This window comes from Lagenorhynchus albirostris, chromosome 15 (genome assembly GCF_949774975.1).
Source record: "Lagenorhynchus albirostris chromosome 15, mLagAlb1.1, whole genome shotgun sequence".
Lineage (NCBI taxonomy): Eukaryota > Metazoa > Chordata > Mammalia > Artiodactyla > Delphinidae > Lagenorhynchus > Lagenorhynchus albirostris.
In genome coordinates, this window is record NC_083109.1 from 44,670,968 (window position 1) to 44,694,396 (window position 23,429).

Here is a 23,429-nt window from a genome sequence, read left to right on the forward strand (position 1 = left end):
AATAAACAAATCTACCAATGATAATAAACTCTAAATATTAAGATAAACATAAAACCAGAAACAAATTATTTGCAGAAAGCAAACCCCAAATCTACAGGTGCTCCCAAAGTCCACTGCCTCAATTTTGGGATGATTCGTTGTCTATTCAGGTATTCCAGAGATGCAGGGTACATCAAGTTGATTGTGGAGCTTTAATCCGCTGTTTCTGAGGCTGCTGCGAGAGATTTCCCTTTCTCTTTGTTCGCACAGCTCCCGGGTTCAGCTTTGGATTTGGACCCGCCTCTGTGTGTAGGTTGCCTGAGGGCGTCTGTTCTTCGCTCAGACAGGATGGTGTTAAAGGAGCAGCTGTTTAGGGGGCTCTGGCTCACTCAGGCCGTGGGGAGGGAGGGGTACGGGATGCGGGGCGAGCCTGCGTGGCAGAGGCCAGCGTGGCATTGCAACAGCCTGAGGCGCGCTGTGTGTTCTCCTGGGGAAGTTGTCCCTGGATCATGGGACCTTAGCAGTGGCGGGCTGCACAGTCTCCCGGGAGGGGAGGTGTGGATAGTGACCTGTGCTCGCACACAGGCTTCTTGGTGGCGGCAGCAGCAGCCTTAGCATCTAATGCGCATCTCTGGTGTCCGCGCTGAGAGCCGCGGCTCACGCCAGTCTTTGGAGCTCGTTTAGGCGGTGCTCTGAATCCCCTCTCCTCGCGCACTACGAAACAATAGTCTCTTGCCTCTTAGGCAGGTCCAGACTTTTTCCCAGACGCCCTCCCGGCTAGCTGTGGTGCACTAGCCCCCTTCAGGCTGTGTTCATGCAGCCAACCCCTGTCCTCTCCCTGGGATCTGACCTCTGAAGCCCGAGCCTCAGCTCCTAGCCCACGCCCGCCGCAGTGCGTGAGCAGAGAAGCTTCTCAGGCTGGTCAGTGCTGGTCAGCACCGATCTTCTGTACAGGAATCTCTCCGCTTTGCTCTCTGCACCCCTGTTGCTGTGCTCTCCTCCATGGCTCAGAAGCTTCCCCCCACCCACCCCCTATCTCCAGTGAAGGGGCTTCCTAGTGTGGAAACTTTTCCTCCTTCACAGCTCCCTCCCAGAGGTGCAGATCCTGTTCTTATTCTTTTGCCTCTGTTTTTTCTTTTTTCTTTTGCCCTACCCCAGTACATGGGGAGTTTCTTGCCTTTTGGGGAGTCTGAGGTCTTCTGCCAGCATTCAGTAGATGTTCTGTAGGAGTTGTTCCACATGTAGATGTATTGCTGATGTATTCGTGGGGAGGAAGGTGATCTCCACGCCTTACTCCTCTGCCATCTTCAAGGTCTCCCAGTGTCTGTTCTTTTTAACTCATCTTCCACCCACCCATACGTCATTCAGTATTGGATTATTGTTGAGCTTTTGTCTTTTTCAGCTTTATGTCCTAATTGCAAAATTTAATCCACTGAGTAGAGCAGAAGGGCAATGGGCTGAACCCACATTGTTTTTCAGCTGAGATGATGCAGCTCTTCCTGTACAAAGAAAGGGGACATAGAGGTGCTGGTGGTACTGGTTCCCCCAGATCTCCCTGTGCTCTGTGTGGTCCCACTGGGAGCTCCACCCCCGAGAGACGCTATTCCAAAGCCTTTGTGGGTGTGTGCTCGGGAAATGGTCTGTTAAGCACTGCTACCATTGCTCGGTGCCTCCTTGGTTGCAGAAATTAAACAAAGAATGTTCTGTTTCCCAGGTTCAGGACAGTGCTGACAGGTAAATTCAGCACTTGAGTTTCTTATGGGAAAGCAAGTACCCCCAGGATGCCAGACCATCACCCGGACGACACATGCATGCCTCCCCGTGCTCTCTGATATGAAAGGGAAATTTAATTATTCTGTTAAAGTAATCACATTAGGCCCAAATGGAGTCAGCCAACCAAAACTTGGTACCTACGTTTCTATGCTTGGTTTTCCCAGGAAAGGAAGGCCTGGGTCCATCAGTCAGCACATCCCTGCCTGGCACACATTACCTGAACTGCTCCAAGCCTGCCCTTTGCTCCATAGAAGGAAGGAATACCACTTAACCAATCAGCAAAGGTCCAGGGTAACCTCCTTGTTCTCGCTCGTCTTGGTCTATAAAAATCTCCCACCTTGTATAGCGCTTCGTGGCCCCTTTCTATCTGCTGGATTGGATGCTCCCTGATTCATGAATCACTGAATGAAATCCTGCTAGATCAATAAATTCTCTGTGGAACATCTTCTTTTGAGAGTTTAGATCCCAGTTCAATCTCTTTTATTCACAGAATGTTAATTTCCTATTCGTGAGGGGCAGTAATAATCCTCACTCACCAGGCAGTTGTGCAAATCCATGAACGAAGGGCAATTGTAGAGTCTTCGGCAGAGTCCAGCTTGAAATCAGTGCCCAGGAGAGAGATTTTCCTCCTTGAATATAAGCTTCCCTCTGCCTCCAGGAGTAGAGACGTTTATGCTGTGTGCAGGCGGATTTTCCATGGGATAATTTTTCTTCCCGCCTGGGTTATGAACTCCTTAAGAAAAGGGTGCACTTCCTGTGACTTGATGGGTTTCATACACTTAGAACCTTGCCTTTAGGCAAATATTTACTGATAGGCAGATGATAGCATAATTTCTGGCATGAAATGCATCTTTATTGAGTAAGAAGGCTGGCGACAGTCTCAGCACCAGCGGGAGATGATTTATTTAGCTAATATTTAATTTGCATTGATTGCACAACGTCATGGGATTTATGGGAGGAGAGAGAGGGAGAAAGATAGCTTCATCCTTGTGGGTGGAAAGAAACGTTCTTCCTGAAAAAAGTCATTAATTCTGGTTTCTCAAGAATGAAATGTGATGAGATCTCACAGCATCCTTTTGTGGGATGGAGAACTTGCAGAAGGTCTGGGCCAGCAGTGAGTTTGGAGCCTGTTCCTGGACCGTGGTTTGGACGAGTGCTCTCTGTGGGATTTGCAGTGACTGTGCCATGGGTCACCTTGGCTCTGAGTTGCAGTTGATGAAAGGGCTGTTAGAATTACCTTGTGTTTTGTTTATCACATAGAGGAGAGGGGGGATGTTGGATCAGGGGTCAGCACGACTGTGTTCCAACCCAGATCTACCATTTAGATGTCAGACCCTGGCCAGTCATTTCTTCATTCTGGAAGTTGACATCCTAACCCCCTCCATCCCTTTCTCGGAGAAAAATGGGTATGGTAGGTGTGCGGGTTCAACATAAATGTTTACCTGCAGTTTTACCTTTGGACAAATAACAGAACTTCTTTCCATTTCTATGTGCAAAGTGAGAATGGTATTATTTACTCATTCTTAAACACCTATTTTTAAGAATATAAGTAATATTTTTAGGAGAAAAGGAAAGGGAACCAACTTGAGGCCAGTTAGTACGGAGAGGAGTCAGGCTTCTAACCTAGGTGTAGCCACCGCTAAAGTCCAATCTCTCCAGACAGAAGCACTGACATGGCCATTATCTGTCTTTTGCTGCCAAAATAACTGAGCCTGGAAAGTAGACCAAGATCACTGATCACTTAAAAAGAAAGACAATATTTAGTAGGTAGGAGTCCCAAATGCTACTGTTCCTGACTTGAAATCCTGTGACATCATGGGAAAATTTAAGATTTGTTCCAGTTCAGAGCTTATTTTTCAAGATTCTGCAGTTGATAACTACATAATGCTGCGTCTTTTCCAAAAGGATACTCTGTGTGCTTTTTTTGTTTGTTAGTTAATTAAGTCTGGCTAGTCAATACATCTGAGAGAAAGGGGTTCAAGCTGTTCACATCAAATAAATGTAAACCAAAGCTATAAGCGTTTTCAGTGATCCGACTGGTAAAGGTTGCAAAGGTTAGTAAATCTACAGCTGACCTGGGTGAGGGGAAATGCGCACCTCCCATGGGGTTGATGGGAATAAAAATGACTATAACTTCTCTGGGGGCAAAGTGTGAAATGAGATCTCAGCCTCTTCCAAGTTCAGGGACGTCTCCTCAAGAGAGCATCAAATGAGTGCAGAGGTGCCTGCAGGGCTGCTCATCTGAGTAGGAAACGACATAAGTGTTGGCCGATTGAGAGACAGGTATTTAAACAAATTGTTTCACAGATAGGTCGTGGGCTACTGTGACACCCACGATGACGGGCACCTGTGTTTGGTGATGAGGAAAGATTTTGAGTTGAAAAATCAATGTGAAACAGGGTAAAGGCCACATTTAATACACACCTTTTAGGTATGTGGACACATATGGGCACATACAGGTGAGTACACCTGGAGTACATCTGGAGAGATGTCTGTTCACCAGATTGTATGAAGGTTGTCTCTGGACAATGGGATCTCAAGTGACTTTCACTTTTCCCCTTCATGAGGTTATTTTTTGATAATTTATATAATCCATGAGAAGGAATTAAGGAATTAAGCTTCTTTCACTTAAAAAATATAAATATAGTTGGTATTTTGTAGCATGAAGTTGACTGAAGGACAGTTTTTTCAGAAAGAAAGATTGTTTCACTGTAAGTGTGTATTAATGAGGGTGTGGACTTATCAGACCTTCTCTGAAGATCTTTGAAAACATGCAGCTGCTGTGGACTGAACGTTTGTGTCTCCCCAAATCCGTATGTCAGAACGCTAATCCTCAGTGTGGTAGTATTCGGAGGTGAGGCATTTGGGGGGCAATTAGTTTCCAATAATGCCATGAGGGTGGAACCCCCATGATGAGATTAGTGCCCTTATAAGAAGAGCAAGAAACCAGAGCTTGCTCCCCTGTGCTGTGTGAGGACCCTGCAAACCCAAAAGGGAGCCCTCACCAAGAACTCAACCATGTTGTCACCCTCATCTTGAGAAATTGATGCCTGTTGTTTAGGCCACCCAGTCCAGGGTATTTTGTTACAGAAGCTCAAACTGACTACAACAGTGGCCCAGACTTCCTGGCCCTCGCCCGAGCTCCTGGGTGATGGAGTCTGGTCTGGACCAGATGTGGCAGCAAGTCCTGTGCCTTCTTCCCCTAGGATCTTGCAGGCACAGCATTTCCTCTTAGCAGGAGGTCAGGGTTCAGAAACATTCTAACAGGAAAGACTTGTACCTTCCTCCAGCCTGGCCCTGACTCATATGCTGCACTGTTCCAGACTCTTCTCATCCTTGCTGAGAAAACCTGAGTAAGAATAAAATAAAATCACTGGGTATCTTGTTCCAGATCGGAATATGTCACCAGGACCCAGCCAGGCTGCACTGCTCCAGTTTTATGACAAAGCTTAAGTGTTTCCTAAACCTAAGCAAAAGTACAAGACACCAGAAACGCTCATTTCATTTTCAAACTCAGTGCATTAGAGAAATGCAGGCTGGAATTGGAAAAATGTCTTCTCTGAAAAACCAATTCCTTTAGTCATACATATGCATATGAATGCAGGACCCTTAAAGAATCTTTCTGGGCTGCTTTTTTAGTATGGTCTAAATGTAAACACACTATTAGATTTCTATCCTCTGCTTAAAACAACAAAAATATCCCTCCCTTCCCGGGGATTCCACGTGGGCATTCCAGCTGAGAGACACACAAACAAGAAGTTGTGACCTGCCTCCTCTCTTTGATTTCATTCAAAAATGAAAACTGAAGAAACAGTATATGCTGTAAAGGACAAGAGCTCTTCCTCGATGTGCTGTATCTCTTTTTATAAACTTTACATAGAAAATTTTCTTATAAGTCTAGTCTACACCACTGTGCTACACTACATGTATCCTCAAAGAATACTATTGCTGTGGAAACCCTCTCTGGGGCAGAGTTCCTAATTGAGGGAAATCTGTGACCTTGGGTGAAGAGCAAAACCTACGTCTTATTTCACTTTCCTTAGAAGATTCACAGGTGCTTCCATTATGAATGTAGACAGCAAACCACAGCTGTGTTAGCAAAACCTGTGCTTTCTGTCACCCTAAAAAATCACAGGTATTTTGATATCATATTAAAGTTGTCACAGGTATCTGGACTCATCCTTTATACTCATCAATACTTTGAAATCATGGTCAGTATGAGATCCATGGCTAGATCTCTATTTCCCCAGTTTGTTAAAGAACACATTTATTATATAACATATATATATATATATTTTTTGATTGGCACATTCACTTATAATCCTGTGTATTCTGCAAACTGGAAAACATCTTTCTGAGATGAGGGCTGATGGCTTACCTACACTGCCAGAAGGTCCTTGTCACAAAGGAGACACAGGGGCCGAGCTGGAGGCCACCGTGGGCTCCTGAATATCACGGGTGCTGGGCAAGTCCCTCCTGAGAGAGATATTCAGTTTATGGAGAGAGATGTGAGTGCAAAGTGGACCTTACTTTGTATCTGCTGCTGAATGACAGGTCCACGTCCAGTGTTCTCCTTAACCTCCCTCCTTAATCAAGTACCCCCAGACTCCAATTTGCCCAGTTTTCCAAAGGCGAGACAGTGTCTGTCTGACAGGTTTTCATGAAGAGTGGAGTGGTTAAGAGCAAGTGATTTGTCCTCAGACAGACATAGTTTTGAATCTGGACGCTGTCACCTACCAGCTGCAGAGCTGGGGCTAATCAGCCTATCTGTTAGTGCCCTCATGTCCCTTCTCTAAGGGCAGTGCTGGAACCTCTCACGGTGGGAGCAGGAGGGTTTGAAGAAGCAACATGCATGTAACACTCCTAGCCCAGCATCTGGCGCATGGTGGCAGGTACCAACACATGGTGCACACGTGTGGGGTCCTCGTGTAGGAGGAGCCTCAGGGCTGGGGAGAGCTCGGGTCCAGCTGGATAGCTTTTATTCCTGGGGCCACTCTCTGAAGACCACTCATCTCATGAAGCCGTTGTCTTCATCTCCTCTCGACTAATCTCCATCTTCGCCTCTGGTCCCGCTACCCAGTGGGTTAAGTCAAGGGGATCTTTAGGTCTGGAGTGTATAGTAGACATCATTTTGGAGTGCTTTTCCAGCCCCCATTCTCTTGTCTCCTACCAACTATGTGGCTATTTCCCTCTGCCAAGCTCAGAATTAATTACTGATCACCTTGGGATCCGGTGGGTTTAGCCAATGATTGGTTTAGGGATGGGTATGTGACCTTGTCTGGACCAGTGAGAGTGATTCCATTACTCTTCTGGAGGTCCTAGAAGCAATATTTTTTTCCCCGTGTGGATAGGGTGGGGCGAAGAGATTAGGGCTGGGGTAGCTGCAGTCATTTTACTACTATGAGGCAAGAGCCTTACTCAAACCATGGAGAACAGAGCCAAGAGACAAAGAAAACCAGTCTCCTGGTGACAAGGTAAGAGCTGCTAGACAAAGCTCCTTCTAGAGCTTCGTACACTGGGCTTCCAGTGAGTGGCATCTAACCACTAGCCAGCCAACTATTCCCTCTATTGTTCAAGCCACTAATAAAATAATTTATTATAAAATGGGACACAGACACAATACATAGCTTAATGAGCACTGTAAGGCAAACACAGGATCACCCAGGCCAGGAAATGGGACTTTGCCAGTCACCTCAGAAGCCCGCAGAATCTAATCACACATTCTCTCCCCTAAATGTAACCCCGCTCCCTAGCATGATAGTAATCATCTCTTGTATTTCTTCATAGTTTTAAAACCAAATGTCCACCTCTGGATACTATAGTTTATTATCATCCATACTTTTAAATTTGCTTTGTTATTTTAGTCTCTTTTGGTGTGTCGATTGCCCTTCATTCCTTTCTTTTCCTTACAATTGTCATGAAACAAGCGAAGCCTTGCCATTTGGTCTGCAGCGTGCGTTGTGCTCGTGGCACTGTCCTGCACAGCTCAAGCTGCCCCTCGGTCCTGGGTATTTCCCGTAAATTGGACTGAAGTCAGGTTCCGTGCCTCTGGCAGGACTGTAGGTGATGTGGTTATCGCCCATCAGGAGGTCTCTTTTTGTGATGTTAGTGACCAACTCTGAGAGGCTGGGGCAGGGAGTACATCATCTACAGGGAATATGAAAATGATAGTATCCGTGACTAAAATCTGTCTGCTCTTAATCATCACTGTGTACAACAATCCTACACATTGCCAGTGATAGCCCATCCCACTGGGGGGCCCTCTCTGCCAGTGCCCCTGTTGGGAACTCTGGGGTTCCACTATCAGATATCTTGTTGCTTCCTTTTCTGTACCCCGCCCACCATCCCATGCTGATAGCATCCAGGAGTTGTGCCTCTTGGCTGTGTGTCTTCATCTGCTTATGTGTGGGGCATAGGGGTCTTCCCTGCCTGTTTACCCAGAAACCCCTTTGTTCAAGGCAGTTGAGTTGGTCCCTGATGCCTGGAGCTGAAAGATGCCTAAAGTGAAGTAACAGTGTCCGGTCTGATCACTGCACTATGCAGATGAGAAATGATGCCAAGGACACGGGCTGAACAGGGCCCCACAGGGTGCTCTTCCCCAGCTGGGACGTCTGAACCCTGATTGCTGTTTCTCCTACCACGATCACTGGAAGTCAGAGGCAATGATCTAGTGAGCTCTGGGGAGGAAGCTGCCCAACCCCCAGGCACAAGCTATGTCTCCAGGCTTAGATAAGCCATCTCTCACCCTTTAAATTTCACAATTTGCTGACATCTTCCTAGAGCTGCTGACACATATTTTTATTGTTTCCATATGGTCTGAAATATGAGTTTTCTCTTGTGTGTGTGCATCTTCTAGAAAAATTCCCCTTAATGTGTCGAGTATCAAAAATTAAAAATGGTCTAGAGGTTGTAGCACAGCTGAGAATCCTGGTTCCCAATAGTTCTACAGTCAAAAGAAGTGGTAAAGAGTTTGATTTAAGCAAAATGAAGGTATGAAATGCATGTTGCCTTCGGGGGTTAAGGAGAACAGGAGCATTCCCTTTTCAGAAGCATTTTCATCACTGATTCTCTGGTGGAAAACATGTCACACTGGGTTCCCCAGAATATCGAGAACACAGCAAGACGTCAGAGGCTTCCCTGAGTAGAAGAGGAAGGGGATCTGGTACCTGTGGGGTGTCAGGCTGGGGTTAATTTTATATGAAGACAAGATGAATAGTCCCACTGTTCAAAGACAGAGCACGGAAAAAAGAACCACTGCCTAACGTAAATGAAAAGATTTATAAATTCTCAGGAAAGCATATATTAAGTAATGGATCTCCCTTTCTGGTTATCTTATTTTAGGGATTTAAATATGTCTTTAATGTAACATCTATTGGTATTTAATCATAAGCAGAAATTTATGAGAGAATTGAAGAACCCTGGAAATTCTCAAAATTTCTGGAAAGTGTTTTTATGAACAAAATAAGCTTTTATCATTTGAAATAATTTTAGACTTATGGAAAAGTTTCAAGGATAATATGAGGACTTCCTGTGTATCTTTCACCCAGATTCCCCCAAAGTTCACATTTTCCCACGTTTGCATTATCATTCTATGTATTTTAGTGTTTATTCTGGTCATTTGGGAGTAAGTAAGTAAGTATGTAAGTAAGATATGACATCTAACTCTTTTTATTGTTAGTTACTTCAGAGCATACAAGTACATTCTCTTACTTAACGCAGGACTAGTATTAAAATCAGGAAATTACAGTGGTGTAATATTGTTTCTAATCTAAAGACCTAATTTAGATTTTGTCGGTTGACCCAATAATGTCCTCTATAGCAAAAGGAAAAGAGTGGCTCACAATCTTATCAATGAATTTCAGTGTTTTCAAGTCAGAAGCAGTTCCTCAGTTGTTGTGTTTACTTTTTTCTTTTCCTTTTGGAGTACAGGCCAGGTATCTTGCAGAACACCCTCGAATTTGGGGTTGTCTGATGTTACATTGTGGGCAAGGCTCCAAATGAAAGTTGTGTCCTCCAAGGTGCTTCGTACCATCCAGGCACACAATGTCCATCTGTCTCACGACTGGTGACGTCAACGCTGATCCCCTGGTGAATATGGCGTCTGCCAGGCTTTCCCTATTTTTGCAATTAATAAATCTCTTGTGAGAAGATACCTGAAGATTTCGTAAACATCCTGTCTCTCATCAAGTTTCACCACTGATTTTAGAATCCACTGATGATCCTCCTCTGAATCAGTGACTCCTAGGAAATATTCTGTTTTTTTCCCTATTGGCTCTATCTTCAAAATGTGCACGTAACCCATCCACCCTCACCCTCTTGTTGTTACCAGGTGGTCACATTCACCACCGTGTCCCTTGTGCAAGGCCTTCTACGGAATCCCCCTGCTTCTACCCCCAGCTCCTCCAGACATCCCACCAGGGGCAAAGTGGTCCTGTTAAAATGGAAGTCAGCTCGCATCACTATCTTGTTCAAACCATCAAGGGGTCACCAGTCTTTACATTGGCAACTCACAGTGACCCCCCTCCTCACGGTGACCTCCCCCTTCTCACGGTGACCCCTCTATGGTGGCTCCCCCCTTCTCACAGTGGCTCTTCCCTCCTCATGGTGCCCCCCCTCCTAAGAGTGGCTCCCCCTTTCTCACAGTGACACCCCTCCCGACGGTGACACCCCCTCTTCACGGTGATCCCCCTTTCCCCACGGTGGCTCCCCCTCCTCCCAGTGCCCCCACCAGGGCTCCCCTCTGTCGTCCGGTGTCTCTCCATGACTTCTGTCTCCTGTTACATCTCTGACATCATCTCTCCTCCTCTGTCCAGCTCACTCTCCACCTTGACCTTCTTGCAGGCCCTTGGCCACGCCAGGCTTGCTCCTCTCTTAGAGTCCCTGTCTTCCCTCTGCCTGGAGCAGTTTTCCATCCTGATATCAAGACCGGCCACCTGGCTTCCCTGGAGACTCCTTCTCCAAGGCCCGCCCCCCACACACTTTTTCCTTTGTATTGTCATCACCTTCTAAGCTACTATAACACTGACTCATTAGGGCTCGTTTTTACTTTCCGCCTCCCCTGCTAGAATGCAGCCCCGTGAGGCAAGACACTGGTGCCTTTCTTGACCACTGATGGATCACATGCATCTAGAACAATGCCTGTCACATAGCAGTTGGTCAACAATATTTGTGGAATAAATCAAAAAGGGGAAAACATTTGTATTATGAAAATGGTAACATATTCAGGCGTTCTTATAGATCTATTAGGTCTTTATTCTCCCTAAATGATTTCTCAAGTGTCTGCTTTTCTCACTCCACACCCTCTCCTTAGACAACCTCTTCCTCCCTCACATTTTTAAACACAAACTTCAAACTGATGCCTCCTGTACTGGGTCTCTAGTTCAGAACACCCTCTTGGTTACAAACTCCTATGTCCCATGTCTCATGCACATCGCTCTCTGCTCCATGTGACCCTCTGATTCTGCGTGTCTGATCCAAATCTTCATCATCTACTTGTTAAACCCACTCTTCCTCTGAACTTTTCCCCTGGGTGACGGGCGCACACATTCTCTGAAGGCCAAGCACAGACCAGGAAGCCATCTGAATTCTCTTCTCTTCCCATAAGATGCTAGGTCCTTGGAATAATACTCCACACAGGCCTGTGCTCCACCATCTCCTCACTGTCCCCTTGCCTCACTTATGGGCCTCACCATCCCTCATCAGGAACACAGCAAGTCTAGGGTGAGCCTAACCCTAGCAGAAAACAGAGACCACAACCAAAGTGGATAATCTGAAGACATCTTAATAAAGGAAGCATTTGCAGAATTATGGGCAGTGGGTAAGAAAGCCGCAAGAAATGTGCCCCTAATCTAGAAACAGAGGAAGCTGTCATCACCCCCAGGCCTGAAAGAGGTGAGGGGAGGGGTAGTCCCGGAATCTGGAGACACAGCCAGCGGTGAGGGTCTTACTCTTTGTCCAAGGATCCCACCAGGTCGAAGCAAAGCCATAGAGGGGTCCAGAGGACAGACGCATCCCAATCTCTCTCTCCTCCTGCCCTCTCACCTCCTGGAACGTTTACCATTGTTTGAACCCAGTTGGAGCCAGGGGTCAGAACTCTGATGGTCAGCCTCCCAGGGCACACAGCAGGGGAGAGGGGTGGCGTGGATGCAGAGGGGGAGGTAGAAGGTACTTCGGTGAAATATAATGCCCTTCCTTGCCCACTTCTCCATCCCACCATGTGGCCTCCAGGATGAAAATACATGGTCTTGCCACTGCTTGCCCTTGTAAAGGACGCTTCTCTTCCCGGGATGCCCTTGGCTCTTGGTCCTCCTGGAAAATCCCTACATTTCTGGTCTCAGTTTAGCAGCTGCTCTCTGAAGAAGCTTCCTTGATATCCTTTACTAATTAATCTCATCTCTTTGAAGCAGACAATTTACACCATTTTATATTTAAAACACATTTGTGGCAGGAGACCCTAACATGTCCCCAATTATCTCCACCTCCTGGTGTTCAGACTTTTTAGGAATCTCCTCCTTTTGAGTCTGGGTGAGACCTGTGACTTGCTTCCAACCAATAACATGTGACAACAGTGACGGAGGTCCCTTCTGTGAGTAGATCACTCGTAACTGTGGCTCATCTCTTGCTGGCAAACCCTCCTCAGTGTCCCTTTGATGAAGCAGCTGCCATGCTGGGGAGACAACACGGCAAGGGATGAGGATGGCCTCCAGCCAACAGCCAACAAGGAGCTGAGGCCCTTGCTCCAGCCCTCCAGGAACAACCCCACAAGACCTTTCCCCAGTTGAGTCTTCAGGTGGAACCCCAGCCCCAGCTGACACCTTGATTGAAGCCTGTGAGAGGTCCTGAAGTACAGGACACAGTTAAGCTGTGCCTGGACTTCTGACCCACAAACACTGAAAGATAATAAGCGCGTCTTGCTTTAAGCTTATAAATTTATGGTAATTTGTCCTGTGACAATTGATTATTAATCCAGTTCTTTTTCTGTACTAACAACAGCTGACATTTACTGTGCACTGAGTGACTGGCATTATGCTAAATTCCTTTAGTCTTCGTGCCCCCATAACTTGTGGGTAGTGTTATTACCACATCAGAAATGAGCACAGCTGAAGATTAGGAGCTCCGTAATTGTCTCAGGACAAACAGTCAGTGAGGGTCAGAATCAGGGTTTGAGCTGAGACAGTCCGGCTCCAAGGGTCCACATTCACGACCATTCCTCTCTGTGACCTTCCTCTGCTGATCCATCTCCTCTCCTTGCCTTGCTCTTGCCTCCTAAGGTGTGGGATCCTTGGGAACAAGGCTTGTGGGCTTTTATCACTTATCTACTGTGCCAGGCACAGTATCTGGCCCACTTTAGGTCCTTGAAAAATAGTTCCTGAATAGATGTAGTCATGTTCTGTAAAAACATTTTTCTCCATGAGAATGTACTAAAGGTAGTCAGCTGAGTTCATCTCAGGGACATCTCAAATATACATTTTATATATATATATATATATATATATATTTTTTTTTTTTTTAAAAGCAGTCGGCAGAAAATAAACACTTTTGTTATAGGAAGATCCCTTCTCTGGTTGTTGCTGCTTCAGCATGCTTAGTTTATGCTGATTACATCATAGAGAATGCTAATACTCTGAGACTCTTATTTTATGTTAACAGCATTTGTATACAGAGCCACACCTTAAAGTCAGGGGAAAATGGACCTTTCTATGTGAATAGTACTCTATTCTCTCGGAAATGCTTTCGGTTTACAGAAAAGGTCACATACTGGAAGATTTAACTGTCAAAATCATGATTTCCTTTTTTCCTAGGCCTTCTCAGAGCATATGTCTGGAGAATTGCTAAGGAAGGCTGGAATCTTGCTATTTTTTCCCACGAGTAGAAGGAAGTACAGTGTAGCAGATGTGGTGGGTACCCATGTATGTCCTCCCATTGTCATCCTCCTACATTGTGCAGACTGGATGCTAAGAATGCCAACTGCAGGTATTTGAGAGCCTTGGCCAGTGGGCCACTTCTAGTTGTCTAAGCCTGCTCTCCTCCCATGGAGGGGCCAGAAATGCTGGGGAGTTAGTATCCCCCAGGAGAAGCCCTCAGTTAGTGACTGAGAGAATTTGGTGGACAAACACCCCACCTTCCTTGTTTCCTGGATAGGACAACTCTGAGATGTGTCCTACCTGCTCTCTCAGATGGCCGTGGGGACTGAGCTCCAGCTGCTCTCTGAAGTGAACTGCTCAATAAAACACCTTTTGTTGACTTCCTCCCCTCCCCTGGTTCAATTTCCTACTCCCCCACTGGTGTTTCCTGGAGTCACCCCTTAACTTCTGGAGGAACCACTTAAAGACAGTGAACAAACACCCTACTTAGTGCTACGGCCCCAGCCAGTGTTTTATTAGGCAGAGAGATAAGCAGGTAGAGAGAGGCACACTCCATTCCTAATTCTTATCACAACTGTATGAGGAGCTGCAGGAGGGAGAGAGCTGTGAAGCATTTACTGAGCAGAAGACAAAGCTAGTCACTCTCAGGCAGTCTGACCAGGATATGCCTGGCTTTTTCTTGGTGAGCTAATAAACTGGATCTCTTACAAAGTTCTATATAAGAGTGAAGAGAGAGATAAGACCTCTGAAAGAGCTGTCTTCCAGAAATAAGAATGTAAAGGCTAAAACAGACCCACTGTAACATTGTAACACTGAAATAGATTTCTGTTGACATCCTCTGAGATATTACTAAAAGCAACATGTTTTCTGAGAAACAGAAATCATTGGGAATTTTAAAGTACTCAGGAGTATTGAGAACACTATGTTTGCTGAAAAGTCTGTCCAGCTCAACAAAAAACTTATTCAAGGTCTAAGAGAAATATCTGCATCAATTATGTATCTGAACCAGACAACTCCTACACACTGGCCTCGATAAAAATAAGTGTTCTTGAGAATCTCGATTATTTTGTCCTTTGGGACGTCAGAATCTTGACTGTTGTAGCGAAGCAGGGTTCCCTCCAGGTTAGAAATCTTTGTGCTGCAATATTTGGAAAGAGTTTCTTCAGCTTAAAATTTTATGTAGGCCTCAAGTATACCTGATAAGAGTAATGGAACAACTTATGAAATGTAGATTTTACATTTTCAAGAAATAATTATCTCAGATTGACATTAGCAGGATGGCAGATCAGAAAGCTCCAGGTTCTTGTAGGTTTGTGACAACTCTCCATTGTCAGATGATGGTTATAATTTTTTAGCAATAAAGTATTTTTAAATTAAGGCATGTATATTGTTTTTTAGACATAATGTTATTGCACACTTCACAGATTACAGTGTAGTGTAAACAAAACTTTTATATGCACTGGGAAACCCCAAAATTCCTGTGACTCCCTTTATATTGATATTCACTTTATTGCAGTGGTCTGGAATTGAACCTGCAATTTCTCCAAGTCTGCCTAAAGAGAAGTTGAGCAACACTCTAAGTCAATTGGACCTAACAGACATAAAGAACAGTCCCCCCCAACAACATCAAAATACACATTTTCCTCAAGTGCACATGGAACATTCTACAATATAGACCACATCTTAGGCCACAAAACAAGTCTCAATAAACTTAAAAAGACTGAAATCCTATACCATATCTTTTCTGATCACAGTAGAATGGACCTAGAAAACAGAAAAATTCACAAATATGTGAAAATTAAACACCACAATCTTAAAAGGCCAAGGGTTCAAAAGGCAATTCACTAGAGAAATTAAAAATATATTGAGACAAACGCAAATGAAAACACAACATACCAAAGCTTATAGAATACAGTGAAAGCAGTCCTAAGAGGAAATGTTATAACTGCAAATGCTTACATTAAAAAAGAAGAAATGTCTCAAATAAACAACCAAACTTTATACCTTAAGAAACTAGAAAAGGAAGAGCAAAACTAAACCCAAAGATAGCAAAAGGAACCCATAATAACTATTAGAGCAGAGATAAACAAAATAGAGACTGGAAAATCAATTCAGAAAATCAATGAAACCAGGAATTGATTCTCTGAAAATATCAAAAAAGTTGACAAATCTTTAGCTAGCCTGAGGGAAAAAAAAGAGAAGAGAATCAGAAATGAAAGAAGAGACATTACAACAGATTTTACAGAAACAAAAAGAAGTATAAGAGAACACTATGAACAATAGTCTGCTACAAAATTGGATAACCCAGTTGAAATGGATACATTTCCAGAATCACACACCTTTCACAACTGAGTCAGGATCCAGCTAAAGTCAAGGAAGGGAAAATAATGAAATAGTAAGAAATCAGAGTGAACAGAAAATGTAAAAGAAAGCAGAGGTATAAAACCCTCACTGATGATGGTAGAAATTAACTTGGATGGATTTTAACTCACCCTGTTAAAATATATAGTCCTCAGATTGGATTTAAAGAACTAAATTCTAATGCTTCACTATTTATAAGATAAATGTTTTTCTATTTATAATAGAAAATAAAATGGTAGTAATAAAAATGACCCATAGATAAACATCCGTTGGGTTCTTACTACATGTCAGGCACTTTCAAACCCTTTAACATATGCTGTATCTCAACAAGGAGACAGACAGATAGTTAGATAAGTAACTGGCCGGGATGGAGCCAGGGAATTGAATGAGGGGACTTTGCAGGCCACACTCATAAATGCTATACTATTTTTAAAAGAAAAAGATTGGGAATTTAATAAAGAAAATAAAATGATGGAACAAGAATGTACTATACTACAAAAAGAAAACAGCAACATCAATACTGAAACCTCATGAGGCATCACTTAAAGTCAAAGGTAAAATCTACCAAGAAAATGGAATGTTCATGAATGTTTATGTATATGTATGTGCAAGAGTGTCAGTGAACATCTGTGACAATGACTGTTAGAAATATAAGGAGAATCTCATAAAAACACAATCAAGGCACGGTGTTTAACAAACTCCTTTCAGATGGACTCAGGCTGGAATTTTGTTACCTGCTTTCCTGGTCTGAAGGTCATGGGACTTCCCAGTCTCTTGTGAGCCAATTCCTTATACTGTATCATATCTAAATCATATTATATCTCCTATTGTTTACTGGAGAATAACCAGAGAAGCAGAATAACAGAGAAACAAAAGCAATAAATAGAAACCAGAGAAACAGAACCTTAACACAAGTGGAAACCAAAATAACACTTCCCCCATCCCCTTCTGCTACTACCAATCTAATCATCTGAAATTAAAAATAATAATTATTAATTCAAAAGTAGTCCTTAGATCAAACTGGAAAAAAAAACAACAACTAAAATTATGGACTTTTTAGAAGTCCAGGACAAGGAGGACACTGTATATTGGTCCAAAATTATAGCAGAAGAAAACCCATGGTCATAAATGTTTTAATTAACAAGTAAAAATATTTGGAAATATATTCACTAGAAGTTACTCAAGGATTAAAGAATGTACAACCAAAGGAAGTTAGAGAAAAGCAGTTACAAACACCAAAGTAGTCACTAACAAATTTTAAATCAAACGAAGATGCCCAGATAAGCAATCTATAGAACCGATCAATAAAACCAAGTGTTGCTTCCAGGAAACGACCAATAAGTAAATCAATCTCTTCAAGAAAAACACAAAGACCACAACGTGCAGCGCTGTGAAAGAGTCTTCAAGAGCATATTCTGCATAAATTTCATCTAAAACATTAAAAAAATATAGATGCATTTGATGATTTTTCCATAAATTACCAACATTTGCCAAGAAGAGGTGAAACAGTAGACCAGCCACCATAATAGAAACTAGAAAGTCTGTCAAATCCATCTTTTCAAAAGGCTTCATGCCCTGATGGTTTTATAGAAAAGTTTTACCTAAATTTAAGGCATAGATACTTTTTTGATATAATAAACTGCCTCAGAACAATACTTATTAAGAGAATACAAATGAACAGGTAGTGAAACCTGAACAAGCTAATCCAAAAAAAAAAAAAAAAAAGGAAGGTAGAAGGCAATTTCACAGATCATAGAAAAGCAAAGATAATAAATCAAATTCTGGTACGTCCAACACTATGATAAAAGAAAAATACTCTTATCAAATAGCATTGCTTTCAGGAAAGAGAGGGAGAATCAACATTTTTGAATCCGTTCCTGTCTCAGAAGCCAGAGAAACACCCTCAGCCTGATCGTGGGTATTGACCAGAGGTCACAGTCACACCAAAATCACCAGCAAAGTTATGGGATGTTCCCAGCACCGCCAGGGCAGAGGCCGCGGTCTCCACAAGCCCATACTTGTTCAACGCGGTATGTCTCACTTGAGCTATACGTAGTCTGTATTACAAATATACATAAATACAAGAAACACACCTTTTCAGGAGGTAACTCCGGAGGAAAATGAAATTAGTACTTGTATGTTTTAGAGGTTTGAGCTATTATTTTGTAAGTAGTAATTTTTAGTTTGTGATTATGTAAGCTTTTTCTATTACGTTATTAAATTCCATCAGTGGCCTCCACCACGGGGTGACCACCTTAGCACACCTAAACATTCCACCTCACGTGAAGACTCATGGGTGTGGCTAGTTTTGGAGTATCTGTGGGTCTCAGACTAGGAGAGTGTGTTCCCTGTTAATGACTGGAAGACCATTTTTGAACGAACAGAACATTTGAAAGTTTCGTGACTGCAGGGACCACAGCTTCTTAGTGCCTCTGATTTCATCAGAGTTTAGACAAAGTAGACGTTTCTTAGTTTATAAGCAGGCGCATTCCTTTGTGGTCTAGTTTTTCAGCTTGATTTTGATATAAATGTAAAGCAAAACTGTCATCACTTTGGGCCCCTGAGGATTCTTTCTATCCTCTGCTGATATGGTTCTGCTTCTCCTGGAGGCTCCTTGACGCTGTCTCCTGAGCTGACATCACTCAGATAGAGGGCAGAGAGCAGGAGGATGGGGTGTGTGTGTGAGACTAGCTGCGTGAGGCGCCGGAAGTTTGGGACTGAACAGTAACTGCCGAGGATCAAAGTGTTCTGGGAATTAATTTTCCTAAGTAAACAAGGATTCCAGAAACACATCTTGTCCCCAGTTCCCTGGTGACTCTCTGTCCTTTCCACAACCATCCTGTGCATATAGGCACTCAAAAAATATTTATTGACTAGGTCTTAGAGTATTTGACTGGGTCAATGTGAATTTCTTGGTTTTGATTACTTGCACTATGGTTATGTAAGATTGCTGGCGAGAGGGAAGGCTGGGGAAATTGTTCAGGGACACTCCATACTATTTTTGCATCTTTCCTGTAAATCGAATTTTATTTAAAGCAACAAGTTAAAAAAGAAAACTGGATAGAGGAGGTATTATTTAAGTGGATCTTTAAAGAACAGGGTTTTAAACAGAGCAGTGAGGGAAGAAGAGACCGGGAAGAGGAATGAAAGAGCAGGTTTTCAAAAAGGACAGAATAGCTCGCTGCTCAGCTGGGATGGGAGAAAGATCTTTAATGCAAAGTGCCTCTGAGTCCATAAGACTTGTAGGTGAGAGCGAGACCAAAAGTTCATGGGGAGCGAGTAGTCTGAAGAGGGGCAAAAGTGGACTCGGGAAGACCACGCAGTTGGCTGCTCAGGTATTTAGGGGAGAAAAATTAATGTCCCTCACCCAGGATGGTGTTGGAGGCGAGGCAAGTCTGAGAGCCCCTTCTTAAGGGTGTGGTGGATGGGCCCAGGTGCCTTTCTTGACCCAACAACGCCGCCCGTCCTACTCAAGGACAGTGTCTTCTCATTATCGGTGCTTTATTGCTGATAAGAAGGGGAAAGAGCCTTGCCAATGGGAGATGTTGAGTCAGATGAGGAGTCCAGCGTTCACTTTCCTGTTTTCCCTTCTTGGGTAGTCAACCTGGAGCAAGGGGGGACGTCCTCAGGCCACTGAAAGGGGCCTCTTGACTATTAATTTGCTCCTTGCCAAGCTTTGTATTAGTTAAGCGTGAATGAATCAGATTCATATGGGGATGGTTTCTTTCAGTTTGACATGTGGATTTAATGCAAAATGGACTTTACACAATACGTTTGGGGTTTTGCTTAACTGAACACATTTTGGAAACAGTTGGAAATTAAGGAAGTGCCCTGAGGCTCTTCAGTCCTGTTTGTTTTGCTATCTCAATATTTGGAACATGACCATCTCCTTAAGGTCTAGAATTTTCCAGACTTCAGGGTGGAATGCGGCATTGCATTCCCAGAGGGCATTGGTGAACTATCCAAAGGTCTAGCAAGGGAGGGCTCCTGGAGACCACCTCTGACGGTCTGCTCCCGTGGTGCTGAAACCAGGGTCTGGGTCACATTTCTTGGTCTGATACACTCCTCCTGCAGTTGCCTTCTGATCCACAGGAAAGGCAGACAAAGATGAGAGCAAGGCATCTTCAAAACTCTGGAAGTTAAGTTATCAAACCAACATGAAAGTTCAAAGGCACCTTAAAGGCGGTGATTTCTAAGCTACAGAATTAGGCAGAACTAGTGAGCCCTGTCTCTGGTCAAGGATATGCTGCCATTTTTGGAGACTTTCAAAGTTGAGAATCGCACTCAGCTTTGAGCACAGGCCGGTAGGCCATGTGAGGACAGACCAGCCTGTGGGCCTTTGGGGCTGCTAGCAGCTGGCTATTCTCTGATGACAGCCTCCACCTTCCATCCAGACCAAAACATCAAAAGGAAGGAGCAGTTTCAGCAGAGGGAGGAAGGTGGCCATGGGAGGTGGCTTTGATTGAGACTCGTATAAACTTGACTACTACCTGGGGAAAAAGAAAAAAAATAATAATAAATAAAACACTAACCACTAACCACTAGAAGTCCTACCCTTCTTTGCTGGGAGAAAGAGACAAATGCAAAGGAAAGAGAGTTAGCAGACAAGAAGGGGGCAGTGAGGAGTGTCGTGTGGCTCTTATGTTGGGTCAAGGTGGATGGGGGTTTGAGCCCCTCCTCCACGTGTCCCATGTCCAGGTAGGTGAACTCGCCGACCTCGGATACCCAACCCATAACATGGGGGTCATGGAAGGTGTGCCTCGCAGGGTCACACAGCAAAGGAATGTGTGTAAAGGACTTGGCATGTGGCCAAACACATTTTTTTTTTAATGGGGGCAGAAATAGCAGCTTTTGAGGAAAATTTACCACCTCAGAAGCTAAGGAGAGGTAAGAGCAAGATGGACAGACCCGTAGAGGATGAGGAATTCTGCCCCGTTCTCTCCCAGGGGTAACAAAATGTGCCTGCATTTTGGAAACAGAGACTTTGGGGGCAAAATTCCCCCTCTGTCCTCACGTGCAGACTTAAGGGAATCATATCCCTTCTCTGAACCCCACTGCTGGCGGCTTCCATGCTGGGGCTGCAGTCAGCTCAAGGCTCTGCTGAGAGTCCCTTGGGCTCTCTCTCTGTCATGCTGAGAGTCCCTTGGGCTCTCTCTCTGTCATGCTGAGAGTCCCTTGGCCTCTCTCTCTGTCATGCTGAGAGTCCCTTGGGCTCTCTGTCATGCTGAGAGTCCCTTGGGCTCTCTCTCTGTCATGCTGAGAGTCCCTTGGGCTCTCTGTCATGCTGAGAGTCCCTTGGGCTCTCTGTCATGCTGAGAGTCCCTTGGGCTCTCTGTCATGCTGAGAGTCCCTTGAGCTCTCTCTCTGTCATGCTGAGAGTCCCTTGGGCTCTCTGTCATGCTGAGAGTCCCTTGGGCTCTCTCTCTGTCATGCTGAGAGTCCCTTGGGCTCTCTCTCTGTCATGCTGAGAGTCCCTTGGGCTCTCTCTCTGTCATGCTGAGAGTCCCTTGGGCTCTCTGTCATGCTGAGAGTCCCTTGGGCTCTCTCTCTGTCATGCTGAGAGTCCCTTGGGCTCTCTCTCTGTCATGCTGAGAGTCCCTTGGGCTCTCTCTCTGTCATGCTGAGAGTCCCTTGGGCTCTCTGTCATGCTGAGAGTCCCTTGGGCTCTCTGTCATGCTGAGAGTCCCTTGGGCTCTCTCTCTGTCATGCTGAGAGTCCCTTGGGCTCTCTCTCTGTCATGCTGAGAGTCCCTTGGGCTCTCTCTCTGTCATGCTGAGAGTCCCTTGGGCTCTCTGTCATGCTGAGAGTCCCTTGGGCTCTCTGTCATGCTGAGAGTCCCTTGGGCTCTCTGTAGAGATCTGGGTGCTGGAACCACACGCATAAACCTTGCAGCTTCCTGGAGATTTCTGCTACCAGTTCTTTGTTGAATCATCCTCATCTTCCTGATTCCACACTTTTCAATGGCATCATCTCTTCTCAGATAGTTTTCTCTACTGAATTTCCATCTGAACAGGGCACAAGAGCCCACCCAGACCAAATGAAGCAGAACCACTCGGGTGGGGCCCAGTGATTTGTGTTTGAACAAACTCACCTGGGCTGAGGGTAATTCAGGCTTCAGAACCATGACTCTACCTCCTTAATTAATTGAGAAATTTTATCCACTTGATCAGTCATGATATCATAAGGATGAGTTGGTCTTATACTACTTCTGGGTTTTGTTGATTTATTTTAGAAGTTTCTAGATTTATGCTTTATGTTGTTTTCCTATGTTATTTACTGCATAAAATACAGTTGCATTATCACTGTAGGTGAGACCATGTATTAATATTTGGTATCCTTTGTGTGTTAGTTTATCATTTTTGCTTTAACTTTATCTTTGTCTGATATTATTACCGTGACTCTTAGCTTTCTTTGTTAACATTTGCTTGGTCACTCTTTGTCTAATCTGATTTCATTAGTTTCTTTTTTATTTACATTTTATTTACATTTATTCTACATTTATTAGTGTCATGTCATCCAAATGTACTAATCAAACATGCCATTTTATGTTTTACTAGCTTTACTTTTGAGATTTTTATTTGTTTTCAATATACTCTTTATTTCCATCATTTGCTCTAAAAATTGCCTTTCCTTTCTTTGCTTTGTTTTCCCCTTTCTCTTCCTTTCTCTCTCTCTTTCTCTTTCTTTCTCTCTTTTCTTTTCTTTTTGATATTTGAGGTATACGTGTGTTTGCCTTCCAGTAATTTGGAGGAATTATAGTACATTTTTAGTTGACATTATTATTCATATGTCACACCTATGAATAATAAGTCCACTTATGTCTTAATTTAAGAAGTATAGATAGCATCTATAGACTCCATCTTCCTATTTTTGCCACTAATATTGTTTTATTGTGTGTGTGTTTATGTTTGTTTGTATGTGTGTGTGGTTCTTTTTACTATAGCAGTATACTTAAAAACTTTTTTCTTTTAAATAAGGAATGCTTTATGAATTTGTGTGTCATCCTTGTGCAGGGACCATGCTATTCTCTGTATTGTTCCAGTTTTATTCTATATGCTGCCAAAGCACACTTACAACTTTGTTAAATTTAGAGAGTGCAAGGAAAGATCCTTTCTTATCTTCTTTGGTGATGCAAGGAGAGCATTCCCTGGTCCACAGCGATGATCAGTCTTCACCTCCCCTAACACTGACATCTGACTGGCCCCAGCTTGGTCTCGGTTGTGAAGTGTCAACACACAGCTTCCCTCCAGAGAGAGAACAACTTGATAAAATGGTAAAATACCTCCATCTGCCAAGTAAATTGCACGTGTTAATCTTATACTTTTTTTTATCAGCTTAATCTATTCTTTGGCATCCATGGTAAGTAAATGGTTTTTATTGCCATAAGATAAATGGAGGGGGGGGGAATTAGAGTCTCTTGCATTGAAACTAATGAAGTCCTTAGAGAAACGG

At 43.8% G+C, this 23,429-nt stretch overlaps 1 pseudogene; it reads right to left on the bottom strand.

Moving 5' to 3' along the window:
- Positions 1-22,945: 22,945 nt before the first annotated feature.
- On the bottom strand, positions 22,946-23,045 carry LOC132506588 (U6 spliceosomal RNA; annotated as a pseudogene).
- Positions 23,046-23,429: the final 384 nt, after the last annotated feature.